The 13,907-nt window shown below is 40.8% G+C and overlaps 1 long non-coding RNA gene across 1 annotated transcript in view; it reads left to right on the top strand.

The window, feature by feature from the left end:
• The window catches only part of LOC132657707 (uncharacterized), a 30,769-nt gene extending 19,079 nt beyond the window's left edge, over window positions 1-11,690 (top strand). Inside the window, exon 3 of the long non-coding RNA XR_009596238.1 lies at window positions 11,113-11,690. This is a non-coding gene — a long non-coding RNA (uncharacterized LOC132657707). The remainder of the gene's footprint in view (window positions 1-11,112) is intronic.
• Window positions 11,691-13,907: the final 2,217 nt, after the last annotated feature.

Genomic DNA, 13,907 nt, shown 5'->3' with positions numbered 1-13,907 from the left:
ACAATACTGTATTGGTTTTGCCATACATTGACATGAACACAGCAGTCATCACTTTTATCAGGGATTATTTGTTACTTAAATGAAATGTGTGTTCCTTTTAGGAGCCCCCAAATCCTCATTGGCAACAAGTCATTAATCTTCTTACACTGGGGTAGATAGGAGCTCCTGGCCACAGATAGTCAAAGTTACTCATCCAGGGTCATGTGACAAGTCCCTGGTGAGGAAAAGAAGTAATGGGTCAGTAAGATAATGTCACCATTCTAATTAAAAGTCTTGGGCTGGTGAGGTAACGGTTATGAATTATAGCATGAACTCAGTGGACTGCAGAGAGTACAATTGTATATGAATGCTTAAATTACTTCTCACACTAACATTTTTAAAAAGAGATGAATAAAGAATAATGAATGACTGGTTAGATGGAGGTCTCTCATTTTTTTCTGGGTAAATTCAGAAAAAAAAACTGTATTCCCTTCTTCACTCCTGTGAATATCTATATTCTTCTTCCAAAGGGATGATAGATGAAGGAAATCAATAGAGGAATGTGGAGAGCCAGCAAATACTTGAGACTATGTGGGAGTTTCCTAGTCATCTCAGCATCTTTGTGATATTAGACCGTCATTGCTAGGATCGTCAGTGATATCTCAAACGGAAGAGCCTCATTAAATTTCATGAAATGTGATGTCAGTAAAAGCGGTCAGATAAGGCTTCTTAGGGCAAGAGGAGGGTACAAAGCAGATGGTAAACAGAGCTGCCTAAAAAACCTACCATTTTGTTCCACCATAAAGAAGATCCCAGCTTGCCTGAGATCTTGTAGGTTCTAACTTCTGAGGGTGGGATGCCAAGTCAGGTTGCATTTGCCAGCTGTCACCTGGAACTATGTTAACAAAATTTGTTTGGGAGCTTGTCCTCTTTAAGAACTCTCCAGGAGAAATGTTAGATTCTTATAGGAGAGTCAGAAATAGAGATGTCATGTAGGAACCAGGCTGAACCACTTCACCACAATGCTTTCTCAATGTTTTTGAAGAATGCCAATTCTGAGCCTCATCTCTAGAGTCTGACTCAATAATTCTGGGGTGAGGTTTGCTAATATCTATTTTAACAAGGGTTTCAGTTGATTCCAGGTGAGGCTGAAGTTTTGGTGTTCTTTAACGTAAGTGTGACCACACTACAGTAATATGACGTGGTTAGTGACAATAAGTGATTCATTTTCAGGCGATGATTTGAATGTTGCCTTGTGGCTCAGACAGTATAGAACCCCCCTGCTAATGCAGGAGATATAAGAGACACAGGTTCAACCCCTGGGGTGGGAAGAACACCTGGAGAAGGAAATGGCAACCCACTCCAAAATTCTTGCCTGGAGAATCCTATGAATAGAGTAGCCTGGTGGGCTACAGTCCATGGGTTAACAAAGAGTTGGACACGACTGAGTGACTAAGGACACACACACAACTTCACATGTTACAGATTTATACATCCTCTTACTTCTACGTGCATATAAATACAAGCAAACAGACAGCAAATGCATAATGCTGTGGTGGGGGAGGATTTTTTGATCTGTTGTATTTAGGGGAAAAACCAAGTTCTGAAGACTTGATGAGAGTCCATTTAAAATTCCTAGTGTTCCTAGAAACATTGGAGGGGGTCACTGAGTGGTCCATCTCAAGACCAGAAAGGGCAAAAGACCAGAACAAAGGCCAAACAATGATTTCATTATACGAATGAAATGGGAAAACACAGTGGAATTCTATCCATCCCTCAGGACTGACTCCATTTAGAGGTTAGAAGAGCAGCCTGGAGTGATCTTACACTTATGCGCTCTATAACTACCAATCTCGAGCAACGGTAGAAGGGTTATGACTAAGGATGAAAGAACCATCACGTAAGTTTTGAACTTTAACTGCCATTCTGCTGGGTGCATAAGAAATAAAATAGATGATCAAGCCAAATGAGCCATCCCCTGGTGAATCGTGAACAAGGAGTAGCTAAGAAGGCAAATGCAATCATCAGGGAAAACCAAATAAAAGTGTCAGGAATGAATTTCACTTCAGTTTTAGGGACCACCTGTTAAGTACATCAGGTGATGTCACCCATGTTCTATGTTAAAGAAGACGCCGGAAGGAACTGACTCAGGCAAATCCCAAATGCTCTAAAGGCTTCCTTCCGTGTTCTTCACAGTCCATTGCAGTTTAAAGGATTTCCCACATTGAAACAGGTATCATGTTATCCAGATTACAGATGAGGAAACTGAGTCTCACTGAGATGAAATGGCATCCAGCTTTTTACTGTCAGAGCCTATATTCAGCACCAACTCAGCATCTCACTTGCACACTTAGGCTCAGCTCCTGTTTATGGAGGACCAACCCTAAGTAAGTCACCGTGTTGCGTTTCAAGGCAAGTGAATGACCTCGGACCGTAAAAATGGTTGCAGGAATCTCTTACCATTTCTTGATTGTTCTTTAGTCTTCAGCAAGTCTGTGAAGAATTCGGTGGAAAGACTTTGAAAATTGCTTAACATTTTAATCATTAATATTGTCACAGCATTAAATTAGACAGATACCTGTGAAAATGAAAAAAAAAATTAAAGCAAGGAAATCCTCATTTTGTTGATTCACTTTACAAGATGGCACCTACAACTGATGTGAGAGAATTCTGCCAGCAAACCATTGTCCAGTGCACAGCAGACTGTTAATTACTCAGAGAGACACACTTTTTCAACAAAGAATGGTACATTTTAATTGCCTTTAAGTAACAAGCTTTGTCTCCCCTGGCCCCCGGCACCACCTACATTCCATCAGCACTTATCCCAGAGCTGGCTTGAGTTTTAATTGATTCATAATAGAAATGTCTATGTATTAATAATAATAAAGATAAATTCTGTTTTCAAGTGCTTTCCTTGACATTTCATCTCCATAGCAACTCAGGGGCATATGCAGGGTAAGTATTATTATCTCTGCTTTAATGATGAGCAAACCCAGTCATGGTGAGGTTGGGGGATTTTCCAAAGTTTCAGGGGTCTATCAGGACTCAAGCTCAGGTTTTGTCTATTTGACAATATCCTATTCTGCACTTAAGAAATCAAGCTGTGCTGTAACACAGGACAGTGCTAGGGCATGAAGACTCAGCCACTTGTGTTGCCCCTGTTAGCTATATATTCTTAACTTCCTGTTACCCACTTTGTGTTGTTGTTTTTTAGTTGATAAGTTGTGTCTGACTCCAGGCCTGTCCATAGGATTTTCCAGGTAAGAATACTGGAATGGATTACCATTTCCTTCTCCAGGGGATCTTTCCATCCCAGGGATTAAACTTGTATCTCCTGAACTGCAGACAGATTCATTACTGTGGAGCCACCTGGGAAGCCCTGTTACTCAATTTATTCATCTTCAAAATGACAAAAGTAGCATCTGTAATATTATGAAGTTTTGGTAAGGCTCTATGGTGGCAGAAAGCAAAGAGGAGCCAAAGAGCCTCTTCATGAAGGTGAAGGAACAAAGAGAAAAAGATGGCTTAAAACTCAATATTAAAAAAAAACGAAGATCACGGCATCTGGTCCCATGACTTCATGGCAAATAGAAGAGGAAAAGGTGGAAACAGTGACAGATTCCTTCTTCTTGGGCTCTAAAATCACTGCGATGGTGACTGTAGTCATGAAATTAGAAGATGCTTGCATCTTGTCAGGAAAGCTATGACAAACCTAGACAGTTTGTTAAAAAGTAAAATCATCACTTTGCTGACAAAGGTTCATATAGTGAAGCTGATGGTCTTTCCAGTAGTCACGTACAGATGTGAGAGCTGGACTATATAGAAGGCCGAGAGCCGAAGTATCGATGCTTTTGAACTGTGAAGCTGGAGAAGATTCTTGAGCTTCGGAGATAAAACCAGTCAATCTTAAAGAAAATCAACACTGCATACTCTTTGGAAGGACTGAGGCTGACACTGAAGCTCCAATATTTTGGCCACCTGATGTGAACAGCTGACTCATTGGAAAAGACCCTGATGCTGGAAAAGATTGAAGGAAGAAGGAGAAGAGGGCAACAGAGGATGAGATGGTTGGCTGCATCACTGATTCAATAGACATGAACTTGGGCAAACTCCAGGAGATGGTGGGGGGCATGCTATAGTCCATGGGGTTAGAAAGAGTTGGACGTGACTTGTCCACTTAACAACAGCAAAAGGAGATAATGCATGAGGAATTGGTTTGAAATTTGTACACAGTTTGTTCTTTGCCTAGAGTCTTTGAATATGTGTTGATGGGTCTATAAGACCTTTGCTGCTGCTGCTGTTGCTAAGTAGCTTCAGTTGTGTCTGACTCTGTGTGACCCCATAGACCGCAGCCTGCCAGGCTTCCCTGTCCCTGGGACTCTCCAGGCAAGAACACTGGAGTGGGTTGCCCTTTCCTTCTCCAACGCATGAAAGTAAAAAGTGAAAGTGAAGTCGCTCAGTCTTGTCCGACTCTTAGCGACCCCATGGACTGCAGCCTACCAGGCTCCTCCGTCCATGGGATTTTCCAGGCAAGAGTATTGGAGTGGGTTGCCATTGCCTTTATGCCAAAATTGGTGTATATTTGTTTATAAGGCAGTTTGCTGGGTTAGTATTGAAAATATAAGATTTTCAGAGATTTCTGTGGTTAAAAAAATAAGTATTGCCACAAAACATTATGCAAAGTGATTTGGGTATATTATGTCTTTTCTGATTTTATAGTGTATTTCTTCCAGAAAATATTGGAAAGTAAAGCATGAAGAAGAAAATAATATTTACATGTATATGTATGACCGAGTCCCTTTTCTGTCCACCCGAGACTCTCAAAACATTGTTGATCAGCTATACTCCAATATAAAATAAAAAGTTTAAAAATATAAATAGAAGAAAAAGAGAGAAGAAAAGCATATCATCTAGAGAGAATGCTTACACGCATGTTACATTTTTGGTAGACATTATCTTCCAGTTTTTAAAAAATTGGGGGGGGGCAGCATAAAAATATAGATAGTTTATTTGTACATGTTTGGACTATATGTTTACAGGTTTGGGATCATTCTAGATATGTGAACATGATCTAGTGGTATCATATTTTTTTACGTGCTATTTAATGCCTGACCAGAAGTCTCTTTATGACTTTATAATTTCTATACCTAATACTCTATACTTTCAGGTTATTTTTATTTCTGTCACTTTTACTATTTTATAATATAATATTTATGCTTCTACATGTGATTATACTATATATTCATGAATTTTATGTATTTTCCAAAGTCAGTCTTACGTTTCTTATTATTCAGTTAGGTGTCCAATTATGAAGTATTTAGTTCTCCCAGTTGTACTTTAACTTTTCACTACAAGGTTTCAAATTCTTCAGTTCAGTTCAGTTCAGCCACTCAGTTGTGGCCTAAAAATTAGTTATATCTATTAATTGTTGGGGACAGGTGAAGGAGAGTTTTCCTCTTTATGCTTTTAGCCCAGACTATGGCCTGTCCTTTCTTTTATTCGGTTCTTTTTATATCTTTCAGTTAAATTTCGTTATTTTCTTTAATGCTACTCCTAATAACTTGCGTCTTCCTTTACAATCTTTATAGATTGTCATTTGTCTTTTAAAGACCTTTTACAAGGCTAAAACTTTCAGAACAATTTTGAAAAGCCAGTGGCAGTAGTAGGTGTCACATTTTTTCCAAACATGAATGTGGGTATCTCAGCATTAATGATGGCTGGCTTAAAGTGAGGACCAGTGGTCTTTATCATGATAAGGAATATTGGTATCTACTTCTGGTTTACTAAAAGGCTGATAAAATCAATATTAGATGTCGAATATTATCAAAAATGGCTTCCCAGGTTGCTCAGTGGTAAAGAACCTGCTTGCAATGCAGGAGGAGCGGGTTTGATCCCTGGATCAGGAAGATCCCCCTGGAGAAGGAAATGCCACCCACTCCAGTGTTCTTGCCTGCAAAATCCCATGGACAGAGGAGTCTGGCAGACTACAGTCTGTGGGATCACAAAAGCTTTGGACATGGCTAAGCAACTAAACAACAACAGATTATCAAATACACTTTGAATTTTAAAGAGTTAATACTCTGTGACTTCTCTTTTGATTGAATGCACTGAGTCATTTTGGATTTCTGAAGTAAATCATTCTTGCATACTTAGAATAAACTCTTCTTGATCACAGTGTAATATTTTTAGAATACATTTCCAAATTAAATTGCTAATATTTCATTTAGAATTTGTCATTGATAATCATAAGGGAGATTGGTCTGTAGGCTTATTTTTCTGTCCCCCCCCCCCCTTTTCAATATCACTACAAGAACTAGGAGAAGAAAAGGAAAAGTCTTCCATCCTTCTTCTCAGGAAATTGTAGACAACTATGAAATTTTTTCCCTAGTTATTCCTTCATTCAGCTGTTCTATATCTTTCACATTTTATTGAAAAATCATCTCAATTACTCAGTTTTCACATTTATCAGAATAAGATATGGGGAAGAAATCCAAAGGACTTTTTTGTATACATGACAGAATTTTTATTAAATATTCTGAATTCTGATCAAACTCCTTTTCTACCCTGATTTTTTTTGAAAGTATTGGTCTTTTTTATTTATTTTTGCCTGAAATGTACATGTTTTGCCAGCCCAGGCCATGCTACAGATTGGTCCAGTCTGTAGAATTAGGAGCAGTAATTCTAAGGGCCTTTATGAAGGCAGAAAGGGGTAAAGAGAAACCAGTTCACTGGGAGCAGGACATCAAATCCAATTCCAGCCCCAGGTGTTCATCTGTGACATGGGAGTGCTGTAGACACTCCCCAAATCCCAGAGCTGATGAAGGCATTCAGCGCAAACAGGTAAACTCATTTGCTGTATAAGCATTGACATCCCTTTAAAATTGAGCATTCTCTATTTTGAGTTAAAAAATAAAAGCTCTTTTGCAGAAAAGTTGTAGAAATACTTAAAGTCCCTGTAAGTTTGTGGCAGGAAGAGTAATGGCTCCCCAAAGATGTCCACATCCTATCCCCAGAACCTGTGAGTGTGTTACCTTATGTGGCAATGGAAGATGAAGGCCGCAGGTGGAATTCAAGTTGCTGATCAGCTGAACTTGTTGGGAAGATTATCCTGGGTTATCCTGGAGGGTCCAATGTAATCAGAAGGGGCCTTAAAAGTGGAAGCAAGAGACAGAAGAAGAGGTGAGACTGACGTGACACGTGAGCGATGAGAATGCCTCATTCGTGGCAGATAAAGAGATACATTTGTGATATGATTATAAAGGAACAATGGATAGTAGACATCTAAATGACAAAGCATTGACAGCAATTAGTGCTAGTGATGGTGATAGTAACTAACATTTCCCAAGCATTTGACACGTGCCAGGTTCACTAGATCCTTGAATTCTCACAACCATACTGTGATGATGGTCGTAATTTTTCTGTCTTGCAGATGAGGAGACTAAGACTTGAGAGGCCGGTCTTTATCCAAATGTTATAATGAGCTTATGGCAGAGCCTGTTTCACACTGTAGCCTTTAGGGCCAGACATCAGCATGTTCAATTCCTGTTCTTTGCTGTTCTCAGTGAATATGAGCAATTCAGGGTGGAAGGCATGGACCACTAGGTTCCTAGAACGGAAATCAACAGTAGACATGAGCATGTTTGAGAGCAAACCAGGATGAATCCTCAGAGAAGGAAGGCCCTGAATTATAGGGTGAGTCTAAATTAAAGGACAATTTAGGGTGGGGTGGGACTGGAGACAGAAGGACAGATGTCCCTGCTGACATTTTTCATCAGCATGACACCAGGTCCCTGCTATATGCATACCAGTTTACCTGGATTCTTTGAGCTTGAACAAAATTTAGAATTTTACCAAGGTTTTCACAATAGCCATACTACAGAGAATGAATTGTGTACAAGTGGTTTCACTGGGATTTGGTACTTTTTTTATGTGTCTATGATAGGAGATGGATAATAATCACTTATACTCACATCCTCAGAGTGCCCACCCCAGGCAACTAGAATGGATGTTATAGGCTGAGGCAGAATCTCCTTTGTAATTTCAAAGGCTGTTATGTTCTCTACTGACAAATAACCTTAAATTAAATGTTAAATTCTCTGTTCTTTATTATGGAATAAAGGAATTCACGGGAAAGGCAAGAGAGGAAAAATATTCTTCCTTGTACAGGCATATAGTTCCTCTCTCTCAACTCTCCACTCACGCTTTAGTTTAGAATTTTCTTTTGTAAAAATATCTTGTCTCTCAGATCTAAGACACTCTGGTGGGTTCATCCGGTTATTAAATAGGGAACATTTATATGCATTCCTCATTTTAAAATAAAGTAAGAAGATTCTTAATTAGGCCTTAACAGCCTCCTTAATTAGGTTAATCAAACCAAGGAAGCTCTAACCTTCCGTCACTATATACATTTTTAAATTCTTTTATTGAAGGATAGTTGTTTTACAGTGTTGTGCTGGTTTCTGCCACACATCAACATGAATTATTTTATTTTTTTAATATAATTTATTTATTTTAATTGAAGGCTAATTACTTTACATTACTGTACTGGTTTTGCCATACATCAACAAGACTCTGCCTCGGGTGTACATGTGTTCCCCATCCTGAACCCCCCTCCTACCTCCCTCCCCATCCCATCCCTCTGGGTCATCCCAGTGCCGCAGCCCTGAGCACCCTGTATCCTGCATCGAACCTGGACTGGCGATTTGTTTCACATATGATATTATACATGTTTCAGTGCCATTCTCCCAAATCATCCCACCCTTGCCCTCTCCCAGAGTTCAAAAGACTGTTCTATACATCTGTGTCTTTTTTGCTCTCTCACATGAAGCGACTTAGCAATAGCACCAACAGCATACAGGGTTATCGTTACCATCTTTCTAAATTCCATATATATGGGTTAGTATACTGCTGGTGTTTTTCTTTCTGGCTTACTTCACTCTGTATAATAGGCTCCAGTTTCATCCACCTCATTAGAACTGATTCAAATGTATTCTTTTTAGTGGCTGAGTAATATTCCATTGTGTATATGTACCACAGCTTTCTTATCCATTTGTCTGCTGATGGACATCTAGGTTGTTTCCATGTCCTGGCTGTTATAAACAGTGCTGCAGGCAACACTGGGGTACACGTGTCTCTTTCGATTCTGGTTTCCTCGGTGTGTATGCCCAGCAGTGGGATTGCTGGGTCGTATGGCAGAAATAAACAGACATTTCTCCAAAGGAGATACACAGATGGCTAACAAACACATGAAAAGATGCTCAACATCACTCTTATCAGGGAAATGCAAATCAAAACCACGCCAGTCAGAATGGCTGCTATCCAAAAGTCGATAAGCAATAAATGCTAGAGAGGGTGTGGAGAAAAGGGAACCCTCTTACACTGATGGTGGGAATGCAAACTAGTACAGCCACTATGGAGAACAGTGTGGATATTCCTTAGAAAAACTGGAAATAGAATTGCCGTGAATTATTTTAGAAGCACGATTTTCCAAGTGGTGGTCAGGATGGCAGAAAGATGAAGGGAAACGTATGTTACTTTTTGGTTCTGTGGTCATAGGATTTGGCCCTTTTATTTGATATTTTTACATTTATATGTTCACTACGTTTTTGTCATAGACACTGGGATTTATATTTAAATCATGAGGACCTTAGGTTAAAGACAATAAAAAAATACCATTTTTTTTGCATATTTAATGTTACATACCTGTGGATGAAAATTAGAGAAAGAAGCCTTCACTGACCTTCGTATTAGTAGGATTACCAATGCCAGGATACGTCACGTTGGATTTTACCTAATGTCATAATTTATACTAGATTCAATCTGACCTCTAGATTATCCTTTTCATGGTATAGTGAGCTATTCTACCGCTTATGTGAAAGAAAAAGCACTGCTTTACTGCAAGAGTTCAGGCGGGTCAGCTTTCACCCCCGGCTTTGGGTGAATTTCCAAAGGAAGGACGGTGGTTAGGCCACAACCCACACCCTTGTTCCATGATGAGAGACATCTGTTTTGAATGGGCTGGAATCTCCGTTTTTTCCATATGGCCTGGGTCTCACCTTTGTCCTGTGCCCTGGAGAAGGTTCGTCCTCCAGGTGGTCAAGCTCCTCAGTTCCAGGGTAGTTAAGGCACTATTAAATAGAACTTAGTGAGAATATCCAAGAGGGCACACAGCATTTTCAGCTCAAAGTAGGGTAACAGGTGTTGAACATGTGGGTGTGCAAACACGTGGCTACTGTTATCGGCTGCACTGTTCTCTCCCCTCCCCCTACAGAGGACACTGAAGGCCTAGTCCTTGGTTTCTAGGACTTAGTAGACCTTACCTGGCCACAGGGTCCTTGCAGATGATCAAGGTAGGTTGAGGTCATTAGGGCAGCCCCTGATTCGATATAACTGGTGAACTTTGAAAAAAAAAGATAGATATTTGGACATACAGAAAACGCAGAGAGAAAACAATGTGAAGAGACAGGGGGCTTGTCATCTTCAAGGCAAGGAAAGCTCCAAACTGCCAGAAACTGGGAGAGATTCTCCTTTTTAGCCCTCAGATGATGCCTTGACCTCAGATTTCTGGCCTCCAGAAATTCAAGACAGTACATTTCTGTTATATGAGCTCCCCGCTGAACAGTACTTGTTTCAGCAGCCTACAGCACACCAACACAGTTGTTTTATTCCCAGTTCAACCACTCGGTTTGAAAATTTCAACAATGGCAATTATCAGTAAGTTTTCAAGCCAGACGATTGAGGCTCTGTGTCAGCAGTCACTCTGTGGGGGGAGAGGACCAGATGATATTGTAGGGTTACTTCTAAACCAAAATACTAAGAATTCTACAGGCAAGTTCTTACAAGGTGAATGTCCTTAAGGCTGCTTGTGCAAATGCTGATAGAGCCTTGAACTGAGATTTGGTTTCTTTCATCTGTTTTGACACTCCATTCCGTGATAGATGATGGTTTCCCCTACAGGCTTCATTACGAAACCAGTACCACCACCGCCCCACAAACCCAAGTTCTAACTTTGACCTTCCAATCTCTGATTTTCCAATGGTATTCTATATTATGTATTAGACTCAACAAAGAATTTTACCTTGTGGTCTGCTTAACAAAAGAACAAGATGCTATGTTTAATTATGTTCTGTCTAGACAGGTTTCTCTTTCAAAATAACTGCATTGAAGCTTATGGAAATGTCTGCTTTGCTAAGCGGATGGGTTCCAACCAGCGCCGCCCACCTTGAGAGAGTTTCCGAGTCTGGATTTCACAGCCGACATGTGTGCCCACGGGAACTGGAGGGGAAATCACCCAGCTTCTTTGGCGGTTTGCTGAGGCCCTGGCGATCTTCCACGGGAGATAATCAGACAGCTGAAATTAAAGGGAAGGATGAAAGAAGGGACAAAGAAAGAAGAAGGGAGAGAAGGAGAGGAGGGGAGGGGAGGGGAGAGAAAGGATGAACATTTAGTTGAAAGGGAGAGAAGGAGGAGGGGGGATCAGAGAGAAAACTATCCAAGAGCGAAATTCCAGAGGACTCTCCCAAGTTTTTATTTTTATTTTTTTTCATGTATGTAATAAAGCCGTGATATCTATCTTAGACCACACTAAGCCCATTCTCTACCGTGAGACTAGGGTGATACACACCACTGTGGATATTTCAGTTTTAAAAGTGCGATGAGACCTGATAAGATACCGCATTAAACACATCTCCTATTGATTCTTTCTAACCTTGCAAAACGAGCTGGACGGTTAAGTACCTTTTACTCCAGCCCGGCTGCTTGGACCACAGATGTTAACTGCAGGGCTGAATTTCCTCCAGAGGTCAGCAGACAGGGCGAGTGGGAGGTGACCGAGGGAACATCTTCTGGTCTGGGGACTATTTACCCTCACTGCCCTCAAATACAGTTTGAGGACACATGTCTGGACAAGTCTGAATCATGGAGAAATTAAATCAAGCCTCACTACCTCGCTACCCACTGCTTAACCAGCCTCACGAATGTGTGTGCTTCATGAAACCAAGCAGTCTGTTATAGAAGCGGGTAATTCCTGGTTTGGAAGGCTAAAGTTATCTCTTATTTGCAAAGCTTATTTTTCTCTAAGTTATGGTTTTGTTTCAAATAATAAGAGATATAGAATCACACTGTAATTCCATCTACTCATCTTGGATGTCTGTGCTAACACCTCTGTCCTTATGGTCTTGTTCTGCCTGTGTGCTGATGGGGACACAGAGCAGGTGGGGTCAGAGATGTTTGCCTTTTGTGTGAACAGCTTTGATGCTGTCTCCACGGGATGGGAAGCAGCCACTGACGTCAGTCACCTGGATTGAAACCCCCATTTACCACTTGCAAGACCTCAAGCTAGTGTTTCAGAGGCTTTATTTTTTCATCTGGAAAATGGGGTGATAATACCTAAGGTGGGATTAATCAGTTAAAATGTATAGCACACAAAATATCCTCACTAAAAGGTGGCTATTATTTTTCTTTGTTATTATTGTTGCTAACACTATAATAATTTTCCTTTCACCTGCTAGTCTGAGTGGTTTCCCCATCTGTGGAGAACTTTCTGGAATTGCAGCGGGGAACCAGGATTCACATCAGAGGAGCCAGGAGAAGGCTATTCTCCACTCTGGGAGGGTGGGAGAGTGCCCAGAAGAGGAAGAAGCTCCTCAAATACCTCCTATCCACCATGGTATCATGGCACCTGGAATCCTTCCTGCCATCCCTTAGGTTAATGCTGGAGTGACCGTCTTCACTCTGGAGTGAGGCCTGGGGAGGATGGTTAGGACCACTGGCTTGTAGAATGTGAGACAGTATAGGGCATGTCAGAGAAGGCAATGGCTCCCCACTCCAGTACTCTTGCCTGGAAAATCCCATGGATGGAGGAGCCTGGTGGGCTGCAGTCCATGGGATCGCTGAGGGTCGGACACGACTGAGCAACTTCACTTTCACGCATTGGGAAGGAAATGGCAACCCACTCCAGTTTTCTTGCCTAGAGAATCCCAGGGATGGGGGAGCCTGGTGGGCTGCCATCTATGGGGTCGCACAGAGTTGGACACGACTGAAGTGACTTAGCAGCAGCAGCAGCACAGGGCACGTCTGTCTTATATGCGTTGCTCACCCAGGACCTGTTGTATATACTGAATGAATGAATGAATGGATGGATGGAAGTCAAGGTCATTGTCGTCATCACTTTTCCTCCCCAACATGCTTAGTCTAAGGCTTTGCACAGGAGGCGATCTGTAACTGCTTGCTGTATTTATTTAAGTTGAATGGAAAATGTTTGCATTGGAATTGAAAGTAGAATGCATAAGAACTGGGTTCTTGAGGTTGACAAGTCTTACAGGAAGTGGGGGGAAAGATAAAGAGATGTCTAGGACATAGCGGACCTTTTGGGTGGACACTTTAGGAAAGACATCTAGGCCATCCATGCAGGAAACTAGGATGTGTACCCTCTCCAGTACTTGGAAGACTCCTGCTACTCTTGAGTGACTTTTCCTCTTTATTTAAAAACTTAATTATAAAATTTATATTCATAGTAAACAAACAAACAAACAAACAGTATAAGAAGGTGTACTTGAAAAAAAAATTCCTCGCTGCCTAGTCCCACTTCTGTTCTAGGAGTGTTTTCTGTCCATATAGATGCATAAATATTTTTCATTTTAAAAAACATGGAATCACATCACACATATTCTTCTGCAACATGTATTTTAAAACACAACCCTATTTAATAGATGTCTTTCCACATTAGCACATTCAGACCTGCTTTGTTCTTTTTAAAGACCAAGTCACTGATTTAAAAAATTGCCTTTGGATGGACATTTTGCTAGATTCCAGTATTTGACCCATAGTATTTTTACATACTGGCACATTGGGTGGGAGTGGAGGAGTATGAGGACGCACATCTCCTAAAAGCTGACAGTTTTCATTGACTAGATAGGCCCTGATGAGAA

Source organism: Ovis aries, chromosome 1 (genome assembly GCF_016772045.2).
Source record: "Ovis aries strain OAR_USU_Benz2616 breed Rambouillet chromosome 1, ARS-UI_Ramb_v3.0, whole genome shotgun sequence".
Lineage (NCBI taxonomy): Eukaryota > Metazoa > Chordata > Mammalia > Artiodactyla > Bovidae > Ovis > Ovis aries.
Note: the sequence above shows the minus strand (reverse complement) of the source record. Positions and strands in the feature narration are given on the sequence as shown.